At 37.1% G+C, this 22,809-nt stretch overlaps 1 protein-coding gene and 1 long non-coding RNA gene across 4 annotated transcripts in view; one reads left to right on the top strand and one right to left on the bottom strand.

The window, feature by feature from the left end:
- MAST4 (microtubule associated serine/threonine kinase family member 4) overlaps window positions 1-22,809 on the top strand; it is an 808,407-nt gene that overhangs the window by 524,473 nt on the left and 261,125 nt on the right. The window lies entirely within an intron of this gene.
- Window positions 6,326-22,809, bottom strand: part of LOC138167496 (uncharacterized) — a 67,857-nt gene continuing 51,373 nt past the window's right edge. The window contains exons 4-5 of one of the 3 annotated variants that reach the window (XR_011169895.1): window positions 13,281-13,391; window positions 6,326-7,128 (exon numbers count right to left, since the gene is read on the bottom strand). This is a non-coding gene — a long non-coding RNA (uncharacterized lncRNA). The other 2 variants (XR_011169896.1, XR_011169894.1) reach the window with 2 other exon arrangements.

A 22,809-nucleotide genomic window follows, 5' to 3' on the forward strand; every position in this document is an offset into this window, starting at 1 on the left:
TTTATATCCATATGTCCTCCAGGTCCCAACATGGATACTTAATAAATGTTTGTTGAATGAATGAATTGCCCCTTACATTTGTATAACATGAAATTCTTGAAGAAACTGGAAATCATGCACCGTTGACTGAGAGACTTAGAGAGGGGAAAGGGGGGAGAGATGTAATAGCTGTGTGCAAAATTTGATCGGTTATCAGAAAGACAGAGGCTTTTGTCCTATTTGCTGCAATTCCTGAGGGAAGAATTACAACAAAGGAGTAGAAATTACAAGGTATCATGTGGGAAGAAGTATCTAACAAAACTGTCCAATTTAGACTGTGTCTATACATAGTATATGAATAATACATTAGCAGCAATTATACTTCACAATACTTTAAAAGATCTATGATTTCATGTGCATAGGTAGCCCTTCTATGCAATGTAGATGATGACCCCTCTGTGACTTAGAAGATGGGTTTATGAGTTTAGCTCCTCAAAAAAAGAAAGAAATATTTGATGGCCAACTATCAAGTGAGAAAACATTCCACACTTAGCTAGGATGGTCTAAGGACCAGATGAAGACAGACACACAGTTTGTTAGTGGACCTGGACCTGTAGTCTTGCTGGTTAGGTATATATTGGCCCTCCTTGAATTTACATGCCTCTAACACAGTCTCCTAGAACCAAGGGTCATCTCCATACCATTATGAGAAGGGCTTTGGTAGAGGAGCAACAATTAGAGATTATGTTGATATAGAATGTTATGTGGTTTTACTGTAAGCACATCTGAAATGGGAAAAAGATCCCCAACAAATAAAATTACCTAAGTGTGGACTCACAGATTGCTTCATGAGGTGATGAGTTCCCCAGAATTAGTAGTTCAGGGGATGTCTTTAAACAAAGACTGAAGAATGATTGCTTGCTGGATACATTGACTACTTGGGCCAATATCTTTGTATAAGTGGTCCCTTATGTTTGGAATGTAGTTCCTCCTTTCAAAGTATAATTTATACCCTACCTCCTATTCAAGGTCTTTAATATCCCTGCTTTCCCCCACTCTCACTTTCTTGAAAGAGCTTTCTCTCTTTTAAAATTGCTTTGTATAGGGGCACCTAGGTGGCACAAGTGAATAGAGCACTGGTCCTGGAGTCAGGAGGACCTGAGTTCAAATTCAGCCTCAGACATTTAACATGTACTAATCATATGACCTTGGGCAAGTCACTTAACCCCAATTGCCCCTCCAAAAAAAAAGGCAAAAAAACTACTTTCTGTTATATATATATATATATATGCATATATATATGTAGTATTTATTAACTTGTATACTTATTGCATTGCTTCAGTAAAAGGTAAACTCTTTGAAAAAAAAATGGTTCATTTTTTGTCTTTGTATCTCCAGCAATTTCAACATTTGAGTTGAGTGGAGGTGAATTGGACTGGGAAGGGTTCCCTTTTTTTGGATACAGATTGGACTAGATGGTCTCTGACATCTCTCCCAGTCCTGAAATCATGTAATTCTGTAATCCTCAAAGTCCCATTTGAATCTATAAGACTAGTTGAACATTCTCAGTGTTGCTCTAGGATGGACCAGTTTTGATGTGGTAGATGCCATATTCATCTCTGAACTCTGAAGTATGTGAAGTTTAAAGACTTCTTGACCTAAAGAGTAAAATTAGTGTCAAGGATTCTACGAAATAAGCCAGCAGTTGTTGACAAGTTTTATTTTTATCCTCTTGGGATTTCATTAGCGCAGGGTGCTCCATGGTGAGAAAGCTCCTATCTATCAATTCTGGTGTTAGAGAGTTTCCTGGGGTCACAGAAGGTAAGTGACCATCAAGATCACCTAGCCAATATGTTTCAGGTGGATCTTGAACCCAGGTGGTGCTGACTCTTAAGACTGGCTTTTTATCCACCATACCAAACTGCCTGTGTACTTTATACCAAGTATAAAAATTGTATTAAGGGAAGTGAGTTAGATAAGTTATTCATACATTACAATACAAGTTCACTCCTTGCTACAAGTCCTGAATGCTTGGAGGTGGGGGTAGGGGTGGATGAATTCTTTGAATGTAGGCTAAAATGTTAGGCTCCCATAAAATGTGGTCACTTTTCCTTCCTTAGCCTCTGTGAAATATATAGCATTTAGATCTTCCAAATTGAGTTTTACAAATGAAATTGAAAAGTTAAGCTTCTATCTCCTGTTTTCAATTTTCATCTTTGACTCTATATTAAAGGGGCTATTTTTTTTTTTTACCCCTCTGCTCTCTCTCCCCTGTCTCCAGAGTCTATGACTTCCCTCAAATTAATGCAGTTAGTTTATTCCTGTTTCCTATGGTTTCCAGTTATAGGAAGGAGCCTGATTATTTTCATTCAGTGCCTTTCTCCTATCTCTTTCCTGCAGAAAAATGAGTAATTCTGTTAACTCTACCAAGTAAAGGGGAAACTGGAACTTGAACAAGATGGCTAAATTCTCTTTGAAAGGCTCACAGGCAAGTGGTCGACATTGACTGAAGATAAACTCTTTGAGAAGCAACCACTGCTGTGGCATTATTCTGATGATTGTTCTTGAAGCTGTTAGTCTGAGTGCGGTGAAGAGGACTTTTCATTCCACGGAGGTGAAAAGTGTTCATGTTCCCGGAGCGACTTTTTTTTAAAAATTTTTATTTATTTTTGAATCAGAAACAAACGACTAGCTCTGCAGAACGGAAAGCTTCCTTCCCTTCCCAAAGTCGGTTCAGGGTGCGCTGCTGCTATCCTGGAGAAACCCAGCTGACATCTCTTGATTACAGTGAGAGGTGGAAGGACCCAAACTTGCTGTCTCCCCCCTCCCCCCAGAGATTGTTAGTCCATTCCTTTATAGTGGTTCATTTTGGCTCTCTGTCATCACCAGGATGCTGGCAGGGAATGTGTGTCATGGTTACAATAGAGTGTGGTGACATATAACAGCCATGGAAGCCCAGCGGGAAAGGCTACAAATTCCAGGGTTGACCTTGGAGTAAGTATTGTCTGTCTTTAATGTTTTAATGCTTTCTGCATGGCTAGCTTTCCTGCAGCCAATAGCTATTTAGCATTTGTTTGTACTGACAGTCTCGCAGCACTGCAGTGTGAGGTGGAAGGAACGCGTCTTAAATGCATCCGCATTTGGTCTCTGCTAATGTGTGTGAGCCTAGACCCAGGATTTTGCGGTGCAGTTGACAGAAAGCATTGTTGCATATTTAAAGTTCCTAAATGTCAGTTCTGGAAACATCTTAACAGCTCATTGTGAAAGAATCTGTCTGCAGGCCACGGTGTGCCTGCCTTTTCTCCCCCTCTCTTACTGTTTGTTTATCCCAGTGCTGGCTTTTTTTGAAAGGCCTCTGTCTATATTGAATAAAGGAAAGCATTACAGAGGATTAGAGGGTAATAGAAATGTTATTTGTGATCATTTATTAGATGTGATCCATGTTTTATGTGCGTAGCAGAATATTAATGAACTCTATTTCATTTTGAATCTTCTCTGCATAGTATCCAGTCACTGCTTTCAGTGTGTTTACCTAGTTCAGCTCTGTTGACTTGGCTTTTTTTTTTTAACTGATTAACTCATCTGTCTGCTTCCAGATTTTATTTTGCTGTAGCTAGGTGAAAATGCCCACATTTAATCTGTGGCGCAGAAGTTGAGCATGTTCTGTGATCCAGGAATTGTCATTACATTTTTATTTCAAATCTCTTGTTTAGAGATAATAATAGGTGAGTGTATGTTTGCTTAGGTTTATGTCCTCTGTGTTTAAAATAATAGATGCATTTAAATGCATATCAATCTGAGAGAAGATAATTTTGAGTATGCTCTTTTTTGTGCCCTCTTAAAAAGGTACTTTTATAAAATTGTATTTTAGGGAAATCTGAATTCTAGTTTTCTTATATTCAGAAGCAGTTCTGAGAACTGCAGGTATTACAGAATTAGACCTGCACTCACAGACTAGTATTGATCATTCTTTGGGAATCCCACAGATGCGTCATACTAGGGAAATTGTTTCCTTGAATAATTAATAATGGCTCTGCTTCCGAAGCAATTTTTAACATTTTAAAATTTGATTTCCACTTATAATTATATTTAATATATGCTGGTGATTCTCCTACTCCTAAAAAGTTGGCAGACTATTCCAAGCTTCTGGGTTTGCCATTAAATAGGTACAATGTGGCATCTCCTTCTCCCCCCCCCCCAAATCTATCTCCATATGCCACTGTAGCCTCACTATTATAATAGAAATATTAGCCACAGTACTACATGTTCCTCAATATTTCCAACCTTGTGTAAATACGAAACTAGCATTTCTCTGTCTTCTCTGTCTCTCTTTCCATGGATATATACCCTCCAGTCTTTAACATTTTATTTTTTTTTAAGATGTTACATCATTCCTTTTTGGAATTAGTGACCATATTAAATTGTTGTTTGTCTTTTTTCTTTAATTCATGGAATATTTTGTTGACTTTAATGTGGGAAACTTTCACAGTGAACTTTTTAGTCCATTTTATAAATTATAAGACATAGGAACACTGGAATTTTGATGTCTTGACCCAAGCTGCGTCCTGGAAATTGGGGCCGTATAATAAAGGCATTCCTGACCTTTAGCTGTAGGCTCAGAATATGTGCACAAACAGCAACGCTCCCCCCCCCAATTACCAAGCCTACTCTCATGATTAATACCATTCATATTAACTAGGTTGCTATTATCAGTTGATGTTATTGAGGCAAAAAAAATTATAGACACCTCACTTAAATGGCATGGCAGTCTTAATATGTAGTTTGCTTTGAGGGTTTTGTTTACCTTGAATTGTGAAATTGGTCTTAAATGTTCATAGCTAATTTCACATTCATGCAGTAACCTAGTTCTGCTGTGTTGGAATAAAATACCTCATCATTTTTGCAGGGAAATGTTTGAACTACAATTTCAGTTTTTCTTTTAGTAAAAAAGTAGTTTAACATATCCCATTCCCAGTTAATTTGTGAGCTGAGACCAGGGTCCTAGTTTTCATAATTACTATTTTTTTAAATGAAACTTGAATTTATACTTAAGAAATAATATTTATTTTCAAGACAGTTCCTTGGGTACTGCAGTCCTAGGGCTTTTTTACCCTGGCTCATTTTATACCATGCAGATAATACAATCTAGAACATCCAGACTGACCTACTAAATAACATTGAGCCAATTTAGTTCCCTATTATAGCAACCCTACTACTGGATTTAAGATTGAAAGACTTTTAGTCAAACTTTGGGAGAACTGATGTCTATTTAGTATTATATTCACTAGGACTTCTAAAGCTTCTCAACAAACTTCTGTCCTCTTGACCATATGGCCCTGGCCTTGTAATTTTTTAGGGGGGTGGGGGATGGGGAAACTAGATTTCCTAGAGGCACAGTCAAAATGTGTCCTTCATGGCAGAGATGACATCAGCACTAGTATACAACTATTTCAGGGCAAGAAGGGGTGAAGAAAACTCTATTTGGAAATGATGGTAATGTTTAATGAACATTTTGGAAAGCTTTCCAGTGAGCTGCTAAGTTTTTGTTTTTGTTTTTAAATATAACATACGACAGATTAGTAACTTTTTACTATGTCAGTGGTCTGTTGGATGCCAGTTATTAAGAGTATTGATATCAAATCAGAATATAGTTTTCTTTGCTATGAATGTCAGTAAATTGAATGAATATAAATTATTTTAAATTTCAGATTTTGTAGTGTTCTTTTAAGTCAAATATAGCCAGCTCTCCATTATCCAAGATAATAGGGTGAGAACAATTCTTGTAAATCCACAGGTATGTCCCAAAATAACATTTTAGCCACAATTGCCTAGATTCTGAGTGAGTAAAGGACAAAGATAATTGAAATTAACTGACTTTTGACATAGTTAAGCCAGAGACTATGGTCCTTCCTATTCTTGGAATTAGGAAAATTTGGAATGGGAATATAGGTGTTTGACCCTAGTCTATCTAGTAAGGAGTGATCAAAACCTACTGTTAGAAACTGTGTCCTTCACAGCAGGTTTTCCTGTTGCTTAATCTAGCTTAGAGAGGTGACATTTTTAGCATATACACAAGAGATTTGATTATTTCTTGTGAATCAATCAGAATTTGACTGTGGTGTCGAATTCCACCTTCAACAAAACTTTTGCCAGAACTTTTACAAGTAACAAATTTGACTGAGTTAAGCTTTCTTGCTTTTCTCAAAAGTAAGATGAGACAGAGAAAGACACACACACACACACACACACACACCCAGGATGATATCACAATTCACAGTAATCACATTGCTGAGTAATGGAGAATTGGCTAATTATTCTTTGGGAAGGTAGGAAGTGGGAGCAAGGTGTAATAGATAACCAGGCAAGATGCATTTGAGAAATAAAATAATTTAAAATCTATTTTAATGGGTAAAAATGCTTTCATACAGATATAGATGTAAAGGTCCTTTAAAGATTAATCCTCATATTTTTGAAAATATATCACTTTATGAAGGAGAGGTACTTTTCACAAAAGAAACTTAAAGCATTATACTAGACTTTACTTCTTTTCACTTTTTAAAAACTACAGTATCTGACTTCTGATTTTTTCATTGATTAGTTTCTGTTTTCTCTTAATTATATACCTGATTTCCTAGTAATTCCCATTCCATGGACAAAGCAAGCCCATATTAGAAATGGCACTAGATTTTCTCTTATGGAAATTTCAAATTTTAAAAAAATCTCCAAAGCTGTGTTGGAATAAATAAAAGATTATTCGCTGTAGTTTTTAAAATTTCAGTATCACCTGGAAGTTTTGTTTATTCTGAATTTGGGAGAAAGAAAATATCTGCTGAATGGTTGAGTACCTAGAACCGATGACAGTTCTGTTGGGTTTCTGGTTTAGAGTAACCAACATCCTTTAAATGACTCATGCTATTTTTTGCTAAATTATTTTTTTCCACTGGGAATGATATTATTTTAACTTTCAGTCTCACTCCAAGAAGTCTGAGTCCAACCCCAACCAGCCCCTGCAGTCCCTGCAGTCCTCTATTCGCTTTTCATTTTTGGAGGTAAGCAAGTGAACAACTGCTTTTGGTTGGCTTGTGGTTTTATTTTTTTTAATTTTCTATTTTTATTTTTACCATTCCCCAAATGTTCTTTCTGAAGCATCTGTAGGGAAAAAAATCAGAAAGTTACTCAGTCATCATCTTCATTCTTATCACTTTTGCAACTTCATCCTATGAGTGGTGAACATTTTACTCAACATCATATCCTAGTATAAAAATAAATCAAGGTAGTAAGCTGATTGAGTCCAGCTGAATTCTTGAAGTCCATGGATTCCAAAGCTTAATGTGCCTGCCATCCTTCAGTTCTTTGGGTGTAACTTCATTCAGTTGATTTAATCTTTTTTTTTCTATATGAAATATCACAGCATTTTCCCACGGTAGAGGGTGCACTATACAGGATCTCATTAAAAATAAACAATCACTTCCTTACAATGAAACAATTGTTTTTACTTTGTGTTTAGTGCTTCTAAGGGTTGATATCATGATACTCACTATCACAAAAGCAGCATTTTTCCATATAGCAGAACTTTATTGATTAAGATTGAACTTAAAATTGGTCATGATTTTTCTATGGTTGAGTGTAATTTTATCCTTTTTTGTCTTCATAAAAAAGAACTAATCTTATCAATAAGAATTTTTTAAGAGGACTTGGTAGAATATACAGTTTCAAACATTGCAGGAATACCTTGTGATATAGTTTGCTAATTATAACCTATTCTTATCTATTGAACCCCTAAGGAACCTCTAGATTCTTAAAATAGGTTACTAGGTCACACTTAAAATATATAACTCAGTGATTTGGACTAGTATAAAAACCAAATACTTAGAACATGGACTTACATGTGATTGTAATTAATACATTTTAAAAAAAGATTGTAATTTGACCTTTTTAACTATTCTAGAGTAACCTTTACTTGCTTAAGATAATGGTCCATTGGACCATACAATAAAAAAGAAAACTCATAGTTTCATTCCTCTTATTTCATGAAAAAGGTAACTGAGGGACTAAGATAAAAATGAATTGCCTATGTTTACCTAAATACAACTGAGATTTGAACCCAGACCCTCTAACTTCAAGTCCACCATTCTTTTAGTCATGCCATTTTTGGAAAGTAAGAAAAATACATAGCCATAACTCATTGCATCTGTGATCTGATCTATCATTGCACATTGGTAAATACTGAAAAATAATAATTTCTCACCTCTGTGTGACATGGGAGACAGAGTACTTGGATTACAGGATTTATGTAGACTTTTCAGAGTTGAATAGGAGATTCAAACTGATAAATTACTTTAAATTGTCTTTAAAATAGAACACTATCTGACTCCCTCAGTCAGTCAACAAGCATCTTCTTAGAGCATATGTTAAATACTTCCTGTGTGCCTGGCAGTGTCCTCAATCCAGGGAATACAAAAATAAAAAAGCAAGAAAGCCTTTTGCCCTCAAGGATCTTCTAGTCTAATAGTATAAGGCAACACATAAAGTGTAGTTGGAAAGCAGATGGTATCAAAAGGAGCTAGAAGTGAACAAGGGCTGCTTTAGGGCAAGATAAAGAAAGAACTGGAGAATCTAGAGGTAGAATCCAGGTTTGTGGTGGGGGAGAAGAGTGATTGAGAATGATTCGGTAATTAATAGATTACTTCACTGATTAATTAAGAATGATGACTGAGGGATAGGCAGAATGATGAAGAACCAGTTGGGAAGTGCTTTTATTAAGTGTGTCAGGGGCTATACCAAGCTCTGGGAATACATTGAAAAAGCAAAAACCGTTCCTGCCTTGAAGGATCTTACATTCTAATAGGATGAGGTGGGAATAACATGTACATACCCGTGTTTCCCCGATAATAAGACCTATCCCGAAAATAAGCCCTCCCCTTACTGTGTAAGGTTCCTCTAAAATAAGCCCTCCCCCGAAAATAAGCCCTATTGAGATTGCTACTGCAGTGAAGGTGATCCCCTGCGCTACATGCTACATTACGGTACCCTCTGTATGCACCGTCCCCCCCCGCCCCGTGAAACGCACACCGCGCTCCGAGCTGCATCCAATCAGAGCTGCAGCAGTGAGCGCGTCATCCTGTTCTTCCCCAGTTATTTGCTTATTGAATAAAGGTACATTTTTTTGTTCACATTTACCTGTTTATTAAAACTGCTGTCAATGTTCATTAAAATAAGCCCTCCCCTGAAAATAAGCCCTCTGGTGTTTTTCTGTCCAAAAAATTAATGACAGTGTCTTATTATCGGGGAAACACGGTACATACATACATGTATACATATATAAATTGTGCAGGATAAATGTAATGTAGTCTTAAAGGGAAAGTCTCTAGTAGCTCGGAGCGACTAAAGAACAAGCCTTCTTTACATAGAAGGTGGCATTGAAACTGAGTCTTGATAGAAGCCAGGGATTCTAAAAGGCAGCGGTGAAGAGAGGCAGCATTCCATGAATAGGGCACATTCATTGCAAAGTTACAGACATGGGAGATAGAGCTTGCATGAAAGGAATAGCAAGTTAGCCATTGGGGATGGATTGTTGAGAGGGGAGGAGGGGAGTAATTTCCAAGAAGAGGTAACTCATGCTAATTACAGGTAAAATACCGAAGAGGAAGAGGAAGATTCTCCTAAGTGCAAAGCTAAACATATAAAATGACAGCTGCATCATCATATGTCATAACTCTGTAATGGGTCTTGGGAGCACGGTGGCCCATCCTTCTGGTCACATGGTTCTGGGTACCATTGGAATGAATGACACAGGATTGTCTATTGAAACTGTGTATTTATCACCTACAGAAGTGGCTGCTCATATAAGCCTTAACTGAGGTTAGTTTTACCAGTTAAAAAAAGAGTTTGGAGTCTGGAGATCCCATTAGGCCATGTGTCCAGACAGCTTTCTGTTTTTCTCTTGCACTGCATTCCTTGGAGCAAATAGGAACCCTGGAAACAAGGTGCAAGAGTCTTTGGAAAGGGGAACTCCCGTGGAATTTCCTCTTATTACCTACTCCTGGAACTATTTTGTAGTTTACAAAAATTGGGGTAATGTAGATGGTTGGGGTAGGGGCAGGGTAGAAGAGGGATCTCAATCAGAAGGGCGATTCCTATATCATTTGGACCATTGCGGTTGTCCAAATCACTATGGCTTTATTATGTTTTGCTGTCTCACCTGAAGGACTTCCCAGTCTGAGAAGTCAGAAAAGTAGAATGATTATGTAAGATGTGTATTTCTTAGCTTTAAGAACATCAGGGAAATTAGATTCTCACTGTATGAAAAGCAGGCCTCCTGATTAATACTATTAAATTATTTGTTTGCAATAGGAAATTCTGTATTATTTCATATTTGCAAATTGGTGAAAATTCAGTTGCTCGATATTATCTTACATAGTTTGTGTGTAAATGAATATGATACAAAGGTTGTCCACTTCTGGATTTAAAAACAACAAAGCAAACAAAAAACACCTCTCTGCGCTAGAATTTGGTAATCCTTGTTGCTAGGGTGAGGGATAGATTACCATGAGCATATACCACATACATTGCAGTTTGTTTATGCATGTTCGCTTTCATAGGAAATCTGTAAGTGTCTGGTTTTTTTAAGCATAAGTTATCTTGTTTTTTGTCCCTTTGATTGCAGTGGGTAAGTAAATGATTTTTTTTTCTTGCTATGTGTGTTCCTCCTGGGAATAGTACAAGAAGGTCCAGGGAAAGATGTTAGTCTTGCACAGTGGCAGTATTTGTGCCCTTTTGAGGTGCTGACAAGCACAGTTTCTAAATATGGCAATAGATGATCCATTTCCTTTCATAGTAAAGCTTTGCAAGCAGGCTGCATTGAGACATGAGTCAGCATTCATCTCCAGTGGAGCTGAATGGGCCTCTTCTGGCCTGTCTTCCTCAGAGTTCCCCCAGTATATGATATCATGATAGTTCTGAGGAAGTACAGTTGCTAAGTGCATTTCAAAATTCTTTGCAGTCAGGTCACAGAAATATAAGAAATCACCTGAGCTGTTAAACAGGCTTAAGAATCTACAGTGTTCCTGAGGACAGGTCTAAAAGATTAAGACTAAAAGTAAATGTAGCTAAGGGAGGCAATCAGTATTATTTTTCTTGAATCTCACAAGGTTTTTTAAAGACTCCATATTTTTTACTAAAACACAAACTAGGACAATCAGGGTCAGAACTTAGAATTGTAGAATCAGAAAACCTAGTTGCTAAGTATTACAACCTATAGCAGAGCAGAATCATCTCTCCAACATCCCTGACTACTGAAGTCTTGAAGACACATAGTGATGGGAACCCACTACCTAACAATCCAGTTAATTGCATTTTTGGCTAGGTGTGATTTTTAGGAATTTTCCTCCTATATACAGCAGTACCCAAAATATTTGTGATTGCATCTTTATGATGATCCCCTGGTATGGAAATTTCATCAGTCAGTGGAGATTAGAACTTGTCTTTGACTCTGGATAAATTCTAGGAAGTTAATTGAATCACATGGAGTTAAGTACATCTTGCCCGCAGTTTACAGTTATTGTCAGAGGTTAGATTTTAATCCAGACATTTACATCTCCAGGCCTAGCACATTATCATCCATATTGTTCTCTCTTTTCTTATCCCTGTGTGAAATATGGCACCCTTCAACTTGTACCCATCGCCCTTAGTTCTGCCCTATGGATGAAGGCACAACAAGTATAACCATTCTTTTATAAGGCAGACCCCATCACAAACTTGAAGGCAGATACTATTATTTCTTTCTTAAGTCCTCTCTTCTCCATGCCCGTTCTTTCCACCTGCATCATCCTGGTAACTTTTCTGGTAACTCCAGCTTGTCAATGCCTTTCCTAATATCAGAACTCTAGATAGAATGTAAGTTACTTGAGAGCAAGAATTGTGTCTGTCTTTTTTTTTCTTTTTTAGGTCTTTGTTTCTCCAGTGCCTATCACAATGCCTGACTACTACACTACCTATTACAGAAGTAGTTAATTTCATGTTTTATTATAGTCTACATACACACATACAGATGCATAGATACATAGATAGATGGATAGTGCCAGTCTGTTATAGGGAAGGATACAGTAAATTATAACTTCATTCTTTCACTTTGATCCCTTTAGGGAATATTTGCTTTCTTATGGAAATTATCTCTATTTATTATACCAGAATTCTGTTCTCTTACATATTCCATCCTTTTTGAACCAATTTTCCTAAAGAAGATTAAGTCAATGGATTACTACTTATCTAATATCTGAACTTTTTAAAATCTACCTTTCCAGTGTCATCAAACAGCCTGTTGTTGGCCTTTCCATGTATCACAGGCTCTAATATAGCCTGGTAATTTCTAGCCATTTCTACTGGGATGATAAATTTCTCTTTATTGATTATAATTAGGTCTAGAATAGAAGTCTCCTTATTTTCTTCTTTCTGAATGATAAAATTATTAGCAAAAATATATTAACTGCTCCTCTATTAGCATCTGTCCTGGTAGTTGAGCCCCTTCTCTCAATCCCTACCATTAATATCTTGTGCCCCTATACCACCTTTATAATCTACTTCAGGACCTCAAGATGGTCTGTGATAAACCACCACAGCCATGTGATTTTCTTTATTTTTTCATGGCTCTATACTCAAATGCCTTCCTACTAATGGGAGCACACTAGGCCATTCAATTCAAACTTTGTATTGTCAAATGAGGTAACATTTATAAAGTGTTTTAACACAGTGTTTGGCATATAATAGATGCTTTATAAATGCTTTCAAATGATAATTGTCATCGTCATCATTATTTTTATCAAATGGTCAAGGGCAAACTAGATTCTAAAATGAAGAATGAATGAACCAGAGCTCTAGTCAAGATATCCAGGAACTGAAGCATGGAATCACTTTTTAAGATTAGACCTGTCCAAAGGCTCTCTTGTGACTCTCACCACATTAGGAGATTCCAAAACACAACTGCCTTTGGGACTGCTAGTGGCCTCATGATATCAGCATAAGTATTGGAAATGCAGGTGTTATCACTTGGACCAGTCTACTTCCTCTTCATATCTCATCTGCAATTACATAATAAAGCCCTGTGGGTAGGGGCTATGTTCTGAATTATCTTGTCTCCTGTATAAAAGACATGCAATAAATGATTACTGGTTGATTGAATCAATTGACAAGCATTTATTAACATCAGTGGGTACTATTCTGTGCCCTACTAAATAAACTTCTGAAGACAAAAAGGGGTGGAAGGCAAGAGACAATCTGATTCATCTTAAATTCCATTTCCTCACCTTCCGAATAGATGTCAACCAGTCAGGAGTCACTGCATGTCTTTTCTCTCTGTTTTTCATTATTTTCTCCACCCTCTTTTTCTTTATCTCTTTCTTCTTTGCTTTCAGTACCTGAAAGATATTAAAATGTGACCAGAGATAGTGGTAGAGTCTGCACTTCCTTCTATACCTATTATCCTTTATTCCAACTTACTCCATTTCGTGCCATAGAGTAGGAGTGATGTTCAGTATTGTTTTGGGGAAAATATTCAAAAGGAACCTATCTTGGGTGTGGCCCTCTGGTATGACAGAATAGGACATTCAAATATTTAATTAAAAAAAAAACTTTCAGGGTGGCTAGGTGGCACAGTGAATAGAGCACCAGCCCCAGAGTCAGGAGGACCTGAGTTCAAATCTGGCCTCAGACACTTAACACACTAGTCATATGACTTTGGGCAAATTACTTAAACCCAATTGCCCTCCAAAAAAAAGAAGAAAAACTTTCTGTTAGCCATGTTGGAAGATCAGAAGTACATTTTTGATAGCTAAAACTGAAATAGGGAAAAAAGGAGAAATGTTCCGAAATAAACATAGTAAAAGTTGATGGACAAAATTGCAAGGTAGCACTCCTGTTTATGTAGAAGGAGAAGAAGAAAGAGAAAAAAGCAAACCAGCTCTGCTGTGGACCCAAACTGAACATGTTCAGTAGCTGCCTGAAAAAGAGGAGGGCATGTAAGGAAGTACTATTGTGTGACTTGGAACAATCAAGATGGTTTCTCATGCCTCCGGGTCTGAACAGTGAGAATAGTATTTTTTTACACTTTGTGTCCTGACCCATTTATAACCCCTAGTTTCCCTTGAATGCCCTTTTCACCCTGCTTGACGTTGGCAGTGAAAGTCAGAGTGTGAAATCGGAAGACTTGAATGGCCCCAAACTGGAACTAAGCACTAGAATGCTAACTATTGCTGCTGAGAATTAGACCAAAGGCAGAAGAACTACAAGGAATTCCTCAGCTCTAGGTACCAGGCACCTGAATGCTTATTAATGCTAATTATTATTATAAACGACATTATTATAAAGGACATTTGCCCAGCATTTTAAGGTTTTCAGAAGGGGAGGAAGAGCTACTTTATTTTTAAAATTATTTTTTAATGGTTGGGCATTTATTTTCTCTCCCTCCTCATTTATAAAGAAAAAAAGAAACAAAGGCAAAAAAACAAAGGAAAAAATAGACATAAAAAACAAATCTTCACATTGACCACGTCCAGAAAAAAAGTACATCTCATTCTGCATCTTGAGTCTCTGCTTTACTGGTCTTCAGGATTCATGGTTGGTCATTGCATTTATCAAGGTTCTTAAGTATTACATAATACATTAGATGTTGAACTATAAATAAGAAAGTTTCTCCATTAGAATATAAGCTCCTAGAGGACAGGAACTACTTTTGCTTTCTCTCTATCATCAGGACACGTTGCCTGAGACATAGGAAGCTCTGCATAAATGCTTCCTGATTGATGATTTTTTTAGCATTCTACAGAGTAAATAGATTGAGATATTAAGTGACTTGTCCATGATCACACAACTAATGCATATAAGAGACATAAGGTGATTCTAAGCCTCTCCTGAGTTCTTTCTGCGTCTTGGAACCTGGTCAGCCTCAAGCTATCCAAGGCTCCGGGAACAATGTGTCAAGTCACCCTCCCAGTCGTTCCGGGGCTAGTGTGAAGTTTCAAATGTGACTGAAACATGGAGAAACAAAGTTTTTGAAGGAGAAAAGATAATATTGCTTAAATTTTTAAAAAAGGAAATGTTAAAGAACTGAACCAATACTATGTTTAGTATTGGGGAGGGAGGTATGATAATTGACTTCAAGTAAGATTTGCTATGTAAGAGATGGGACTTTGCTTTGTCACCACCATATATAGGCAGAACAAAAAGAGATCTGTTTGAACCACAACGGGAGGAATTTGGGGGGGACAAGGACTATGTCATGAAGAATGTTAGAAAGAGATTTTAGAAATCAGAGATCTTAAAGGTTAGAGATTGTAGAAGAGGCTCAATAGAAAGGATGTTATTTCTAGAGTCAGAGGACCTGAGTTCAAATGTCACTTTTATGGCATCTCTGGGCCTGAATTTTCTCACCATAAAATGAGAGAGTTCGACAAGGTTAAAAGGAAGTGAGGTTCCTTTCCTTCTATATCTATGAATCTTTAACCTAGTCTGACTCCTTCATATTACATTTGCCTTATAAGCAAAATGCCTTGTAGAACCCAACAAATGTTTTTGAGCCTATAAACTCCATGAAGATGACTTACCTGTCTTGTCCAAATTTTGTAAATCTTCCTGTACCTAACATGGTGGTCTGCACACAGTAGACATTTAGTAGATATCAATAAATGAATGAACAAGAAAACATGGTGGCAGTGATGGTTGCTAAGTATTAGATGTTACCTAAGAGCTAAATTACACTCTAAATAATACTTTTTCATGGCCACCTTTGGCATTCTGGTGAAGCCTTTGGACCCCTTCTCAAAATCATATTTTTAAATACCTAAAGCATATAGGATACCAAAGGAAACCAATTATTTTCAAATATTATTAGTTTTTTTAAAAAAGAAAAGATTACACTCTCAAAGTTAGGAACCCTTACTCTAGAATTCTCTTAGTTCTGTCCCTCTCATTTTATAGATGAAGGAACTAAGACCTAGAGCATTTGTGAGACTCACCCAAAGCATCCAGATTGTTAGTGGCAAAGGAGACATTAAGGTCTCAGGCCTCATGCACAGAAGAGAGACTGGGTTAGGTTCATAAGGAGTTAATGCCAGTCTTCTCATACTGTGCAATACCTCCCACACCTCTTTCTTTATCAGGACACTGTCAATGTATACTTGAAGAGAACTTAGGTCATTTACCTTGGGTTTTACTCATTACACCTAATTTGTGTCACAAACTGTTCTAGGTATGGGTATATGAAGACAAAAATGCCCTCAAAAATGTCCCTGCCTAAAAGTAACTTACAATCCTATCTGCCACACTGCAATAATAGAAAAACATGGGGGGAGAAGTGAGATGCCCATTGATGGTGTCTTTCCCTGACATGCAACCTTTAACCCTGTTTATCTCATAGGGTTAGTTCTGTGGAGTATACTTTTCCTGGAGAGGGTTACAACATAGAATTCCCACATAGAATTCATAGAATTCAGAAGTCTAAGTGATTAGTGAATTGATAAAGTGACATTGTTCTAACTTTGCATGATAGAGATAAAGGTTTTATTGTTGGAGTTGGAAAGGACCCTTGGAATGGTCAAATAGTCCAACATTTCGTTTTACAAATGAGGAAACAGGATCAGAGATGGCAAATGGGTTGCCCATTATAGCACAAGTCGTAAAGAACAGAGCTAGAATTTGAACCCAAATCATTTGACTTCAAATCAGTGTTCTTTCTGCCATACCATATGCTGCCTCTTCAGAAGAGGTAACCCGTTCCTTAAGTTTGTTGCTGTATAAATCTGACAGATAGCCAGCCTTAGAGTTAAAAAGACCTAAATCCAAGTCCTGTCACTAATGTTGACTGTGGTTCAGACAGTTTTCTTCTATAATCATATGTTACAGAGCAGTTGTTTATTCTCAAAGACAATTTCCTCACTGGAATTTTCCTTTGTCAATGAAATTAGAGGTCTGGATTATATTTTATTTTTTTAAATTTTAAAATTTTTTGTCTTTTTGGAGGAGTGAAGGCAGGGCAAGTGGGGTTAAGTGACTTGCCCAAGGTTATACCGCTAGTAAGTGTTAAGTGTCTGAGGCTGGATTTGAACTGAGGTCCTCCTGACTCCAGGGCTGGTGCTCTATTCACTGTGCTGCCTAGCTGCCCCACAGATCTGGATTTTTTAAAAAATCCTAAAATGATTTGCATTGATCTTTTGTTAAGATCTTTATGCACCTAAACATTTGTTTTTGCATTTAATTACCAGATAAGAGATTGAGAAGCAAAGAAAGTTTTAAGTCCTTAGAGTCCACTGCCAACAGAAGGTAAATTAAAGATGCAATATAAAGAGCTAATTTCATAAGTCTTGGGTCTGAATGCCAAATCTGCCCTTTACTACTTTATTTTGATATTATTACTTACTGCTCTTTATTGCTTCACTGCTACCAGGTCACTATGTGACCTTGGGAAAGTTTTGTAGGCCTCAGTGTCCTCATCTGTAAAAGTGAGGAGGTTGGGCTGATTGCCCTCTAAGATCCCTTCCGTGTTATCTCTATGACTTGAGGCAAATGAAAAAACTTGGGACAGTTTCTGGGTAATTAATAACCCACTTATTAATTAGACTAGGTGATAAGCAATAAATTGATGGTCAGTGATTTCTCTCTGTAACCAAAGACAAAACCATGGAGATTACTGAATGCTTAAATACCTTTGGAAAAGGCAATGCAAAAGGCAATGCCCCTGACAGGTGAAAATCAACCCTGACTGGTGAACAATTAATAAGACAGTGGACTTTCAAATAAGAAGATGGGTTAAAATCCTTTAGCTTCTCCTGATAAGAAGGTGGGTTGATCACGAGACTCAGTCACCTTCAGCAATCTGGGCAAATGAATCCAACTCTACCCAGACCCCTCTGGTTGGTTTTTTCTTTCATGAACTGGTTCATGCTAAATCTCCAATGGAGGTGTTTAAGGGCATGGACTTGATGCTTTGGGGCTAGAATTCACTTAGATTATATTCTATTTACATTCTAAATGGAAGCAAGGTTTCCTGGTTTGGTGGGGTCCTGCCTCCTATGGTGGAGCATCTTCTGGGAGAATTTGGGCAATCTCATCTAACAGCCTTGTCCTTTAGAAACCAACTGACTTACCTAAAGGGGCTGGTCCCTGAATAAGGAAATAAAGAGAAAAAGCCTTAATCCCAATTTAATAATTGGTTATTAATAAAATTTTAAAAATCACTTTTCTCAGATTGTTTGATGTAATGGCGAAAACTATTTAAGTTAGGCTTTGGATGTTTCTGAGGAGCTCTTTGACATTTTGTTAGTTTTCACCATTCTCTTTTAAGGTAGTTGCTGAAGGGGTGTATGGGACATTCAAGGAGCACTAGCACCTCTGATATGAGGGCTTGCTGGGCTGCTCATCCACCTGTGGTGTTCACCTTCATCCAACTCTCACCTGTGGCTCCAAGAAGCTGAAGCACAAACAATGGAGGGTGGGAGGGAGTTGCCACCATATAGTACCCTGTATTGGTGAAATAACAGGTCCAGGCTAAAAATCAATCACCAGACTTTTTAAAAAGCTATAGGATGCTGGAGATACATAGACAAAAACAAACAAAATCCCCAAGCAATCTCAGTCTTCTAGGAGCTTATATTGTATATGGGGGAAATATACACGTATAAATAAATTTTCTCTCTCTCTCTCTCTCTCTCTCTCTCTCTCTCTCTCTCTCTGTCTCTGTCTCTCTCTGTCTCTGTCTCTTTCTCTGTCTTTCTCTCTCTGTCTCTCTCTCTCTCTCTCTGTCTCTGTCTCTCTCCCTCTCTGTCTTTCTGTCTGTCTGTCTGTCTGTCTCTCTCTCCCTCTGTCCCTGAGAATACAAAGTAATTTAAGCTGAGGGAAGAAATAGGTACTAACTTTTGGGTGATTCCAAGAGGTGGGTGAAAGGAGGAAGTTTGTTCCAGGCATGGAGCAGAGAAGCAGGTTGATGGGAACTTGACTGTCATGTGTGGCATATGGCAAGTAGGCTTGTTTAGTTGGGCCATTGAGAACAGGAATGGGAAGTAATGCATAATAAGCCTGAAAAAGTAGGCAAAGGCCAGATTGCAATGGGCTTTAAATGCCAAACTGAGAAATTTTTTTTTTTTATCCTAGAGGTAATAGTGAGCAGCTTAAGTTTTTTTTAAAGGCCTAGCCTTGGCTCTGGTACACTAATGTTCATTAAAAAATCATCCTGTTTGCATAGGTACCACATAGGTTATATACCCAGATAGTTCAGAATTAAAATAATGTGCTCTACTAGATTTTGGTAATTTCTGTTTCCAGGGTGAGGGACAGAGATAATAAGCATACGTCCCTAGGCCATTGCAGGATGTCATTATTTTATGTTTTCTGTTCAGATGGAATCTGTAAGTGTCTAAAAGCATCACCTGATTGCTAAACCTTTTTTTCCATTTCATTTACTTTTTAGGATAAGCAATGTCATTTGTCTTTTTTATTGTTCTTCTCCCCCTCCCCCCCTTTCAATTTGTGGAGAACATTGGAAAATCTGAAGGAACTACTACCAGATGGCATTTTTTTCATATACTGCAGATACTACTGTTGTACTCACATGAATGTGATAGTTTAATGAATTGCCTTATGCATTCCTGAGTTTTATTTCTGAATTGCAGTGTAGGACAGACACTGTTTTATGCAGACACTTCAAAGAATGGTACTGCTCTGCTCTGTTGTTCCAAGAATTTGATGACATTACTGCCAAGTTAGAGGCTGGGAAGGTTCGGGTTTTCTGCCCTAGTCATTACAGGAGTGTATATGTGAGTGGTGAAGCAGAGAGACAAGAATTGCTGAAGTTTCTCCCTTCCATTAGCCTCTCTCTTCTCTGCCCCACCTTTTCTCTCCTCTGATGCTCCCACAGGGAGTAAGGTTAATGATAACTTCCAAATGTACCAGCAAGGGGCCATGGAGGCCATGTAGTACAGTGGGAGGAGAGCTGAATTTTAATCCTGAGCGCCTGGATTCAAATCCAGCCTCTGTTACTTATTACCTTTGGGACTTCGGACAAGTCATTTTCTTTCTCTGGTCCTCAATTTACTCATCTGTAAAATGAGAAGACCTTGAGGTCTTGTCAATTCTAAATCTATGATCCTGTGTTGGCAGAGGGCAAGGGTGTTGAAGTAGTGTTAGCAGAGAGCTGCAGAACTATGTAGTCTGAACTCTCCAACTATTGCCTTGGAGCTGAGACTTTACTCATAATTGCTATACAGAAAAGTGATGTCTGGTTAATGAGCGCTCACTCATTCACTTCTGGTATAAGCTACTTGTGGTCAACATGAACACTACTCAAGTCTTGTAACTCATAGTTCAAATATATCTTTAAAAATTTTTCTTTTTATTATGAACTTAATATTGAATATAAACATTGAAATCAATAAAATAGATTAGATATGAAATTGAACTTCTGTTATGTGAAATTTATATTTTATGTATGTGTGTGTATATATATATGCATATATATGTATATATAATTTAACACAGTAGTAACAAAAGTATGCTGCTTGTCTTTGTCACCTTTGAAAATTCTCTTCTTTTCTGTGTATTTTTAAATGTTTTGCTGGTGTTCTTTTCTTTTCTGGCATGACTATAACTGTTCAATAACTCCCTGTCAAATGGAAGCAATGCTTTGTAACAAATAAGATAGGAAAAATAACAAAATCACTCAGCATTTTGGCTATGTCTGAAAATGTGTATCTCATTGTTTATCTACATGCGGTCAGGCAGTCTGACACCTCTTTGCCAAGAAGTGAGAAGTATGCTTCTAGTATTGATTATTCATTGCATTAACCAAAGTTCTTAAGTCTTCAGAGGTGTTTTCTTTATGTATAATTATAATTATAGTAATTGTATAAATTGTTCCTTTGATTCTTCTCACTTCCCTCTGCCTCTTTTGATACAAATGTCCCCAGGTTTGTCTGAGTCTATCTCTTTCATAATTTCTTACAGTATGTAATACTATTTTATTACATCCATATACCATAATTTCTTCCCATTGATTGGTACACATTTTTTTGTATTTCATAACTACGATAAAAAGTGCTAATGTAAATATTTTAAAACACATATATAGTATACACACATACATACACATATGCATACATACACGCATGTATACATGTATACATATATACATATATAGTCCTTTTCCTCTGTATTCAACCTCTTTGGAGTATATGTGTAATAGTGATACCACTAAGTTAAAGAGTATATGCGGTTTAATGACTTTTCAGATACAGTTTTAAATTGCTTTCCAGAAGGGTAGGACTGCTTCACACCTCCAACAACATTGAATTAGTGGCCTGTCCTCCCACAACCCCCCAAAACAGCATTTTCTTCTTTATTTTCAGTATAATGGAGATGAGATAGACCTTAAGAATTTTAATTTGCATTTCTCCTATTAGTTTAAAACATTACTTTCCTTCCTTCCTTCCTCCCTTCCTCCTTCCTTCCATGTTTCCTTTCTGCCTCCCTTCTTCCCTGTCTTTCTCTTTCTTTCTTTCTTTCTTTCTTTCTTCCTTCCTTCCTTCCTTTCTTTCCCTCATTCCTTCCTTCCTTCCTTCCTTCCTTCCTTCCTTCCTTCCTTCCTTCCTTCCTTCCTTCCTTCCTTCCTTCCTTCCTTTCCCTCATTCCTTCCTTCCATCTATCCATCCATGTTTCAGGAACAGCTCTTGTTACTACATATGTATCATTTCTCTATATATCTTAGCTATAATACCTTTATCAGAGAAATTTACTGCCAAGATATTTCCCAGTTAACTGTTCTCTTTCTAATTCTAACTGCATTGTTTTTTTTCTTTTGCAAAAGCTTTTAATTTTATGTAATTTAAATTGTCCTTTTTGTCTTTTCTGATCATCCTTATCCCTTTTTTAGTCAAGAATTTCCTCCCTGTTCATAGTTACCCTTCCCTTCTCTAATTTCGGATATCATTCATGCCACTACTTGGAGCTAGGGAGGCATGGAGTCATTCATCTCTGGGACATACTGATTGTCAGACCCTGGGCCAATTATCGCCGCTTTCTAAGACTAAATTGTATAGAAGGCACTGACCTATATTAGTAGAGGGTATTTTCTCCACTAGGAGTTCCTTATATAAATGAAATCTCCATTTCAGTTTTTTGCCTCTCACCTATGACCTTTTATATTTATGTCATATATTCATTTGTAGATTATTACATAACATACTATGAAATGATAATTGGAACCTAATTTCTTTCAGATTACTTTCTAGTTTTTTTAAGCAGTTCTACTTTATCTTATCCAATAATTCTCACCAACTCAGGCAAATTGTCCCCTGTTGAAAGGACCAAGTTTAAAAGGAATTAAGGTAACTGAAATGAGGCTGGAAAATGAAATTTCTATTAATATTTGTAATCTACTAAACTGATATTTAAGTTCTGAGTAGAAATATCCTTTATAGGTACTTCTGTGTAGCACCATAGATTTTTCCTGATTTGCCCCCAGAGGCTAATGTTTCTTACCCATTTACTTAAATTATTTTGAATCTATTATGTATATTATTTTATGCATATTTAATGCTAATTGCTGTCATTTATATAGAACCTACTATTTTCAGACCCTGTGCTAAGGGCTTTACAAATAGTATTTCATTTGATCCTCATAGAGGTAGGTACTGTTATTATCCTCATTTTATAGCTGAGGAAACACAGAAATAGGGGCTAAGTGATTTGCCTAGGGTCACATAGCTAGTAAGTCAAATTTGAATTCAGGTCCTCCTGACTCAAGGCCCAGCACCCTCTCCACTGCGCTACCCAGCCACCCCTAATACTTGT

The sequence above is a fragment of the Petaurus breviceps genome, unplaced genomic scaffold, assembly GCF_028583685.1.
Source record: "Petaurus breviceps papuanus isolate PSGF00001 unplaced genomic scaffold, PetGlider_PUasm1.0 229, whole genome shotgun sequence".
Classification (NCBI taxonomy): Eukaryota; Metazoa; Chordata; class Mammalia; order Diprotodontia; family Petauridae; genus Petaurus; species Petaurus breviceps.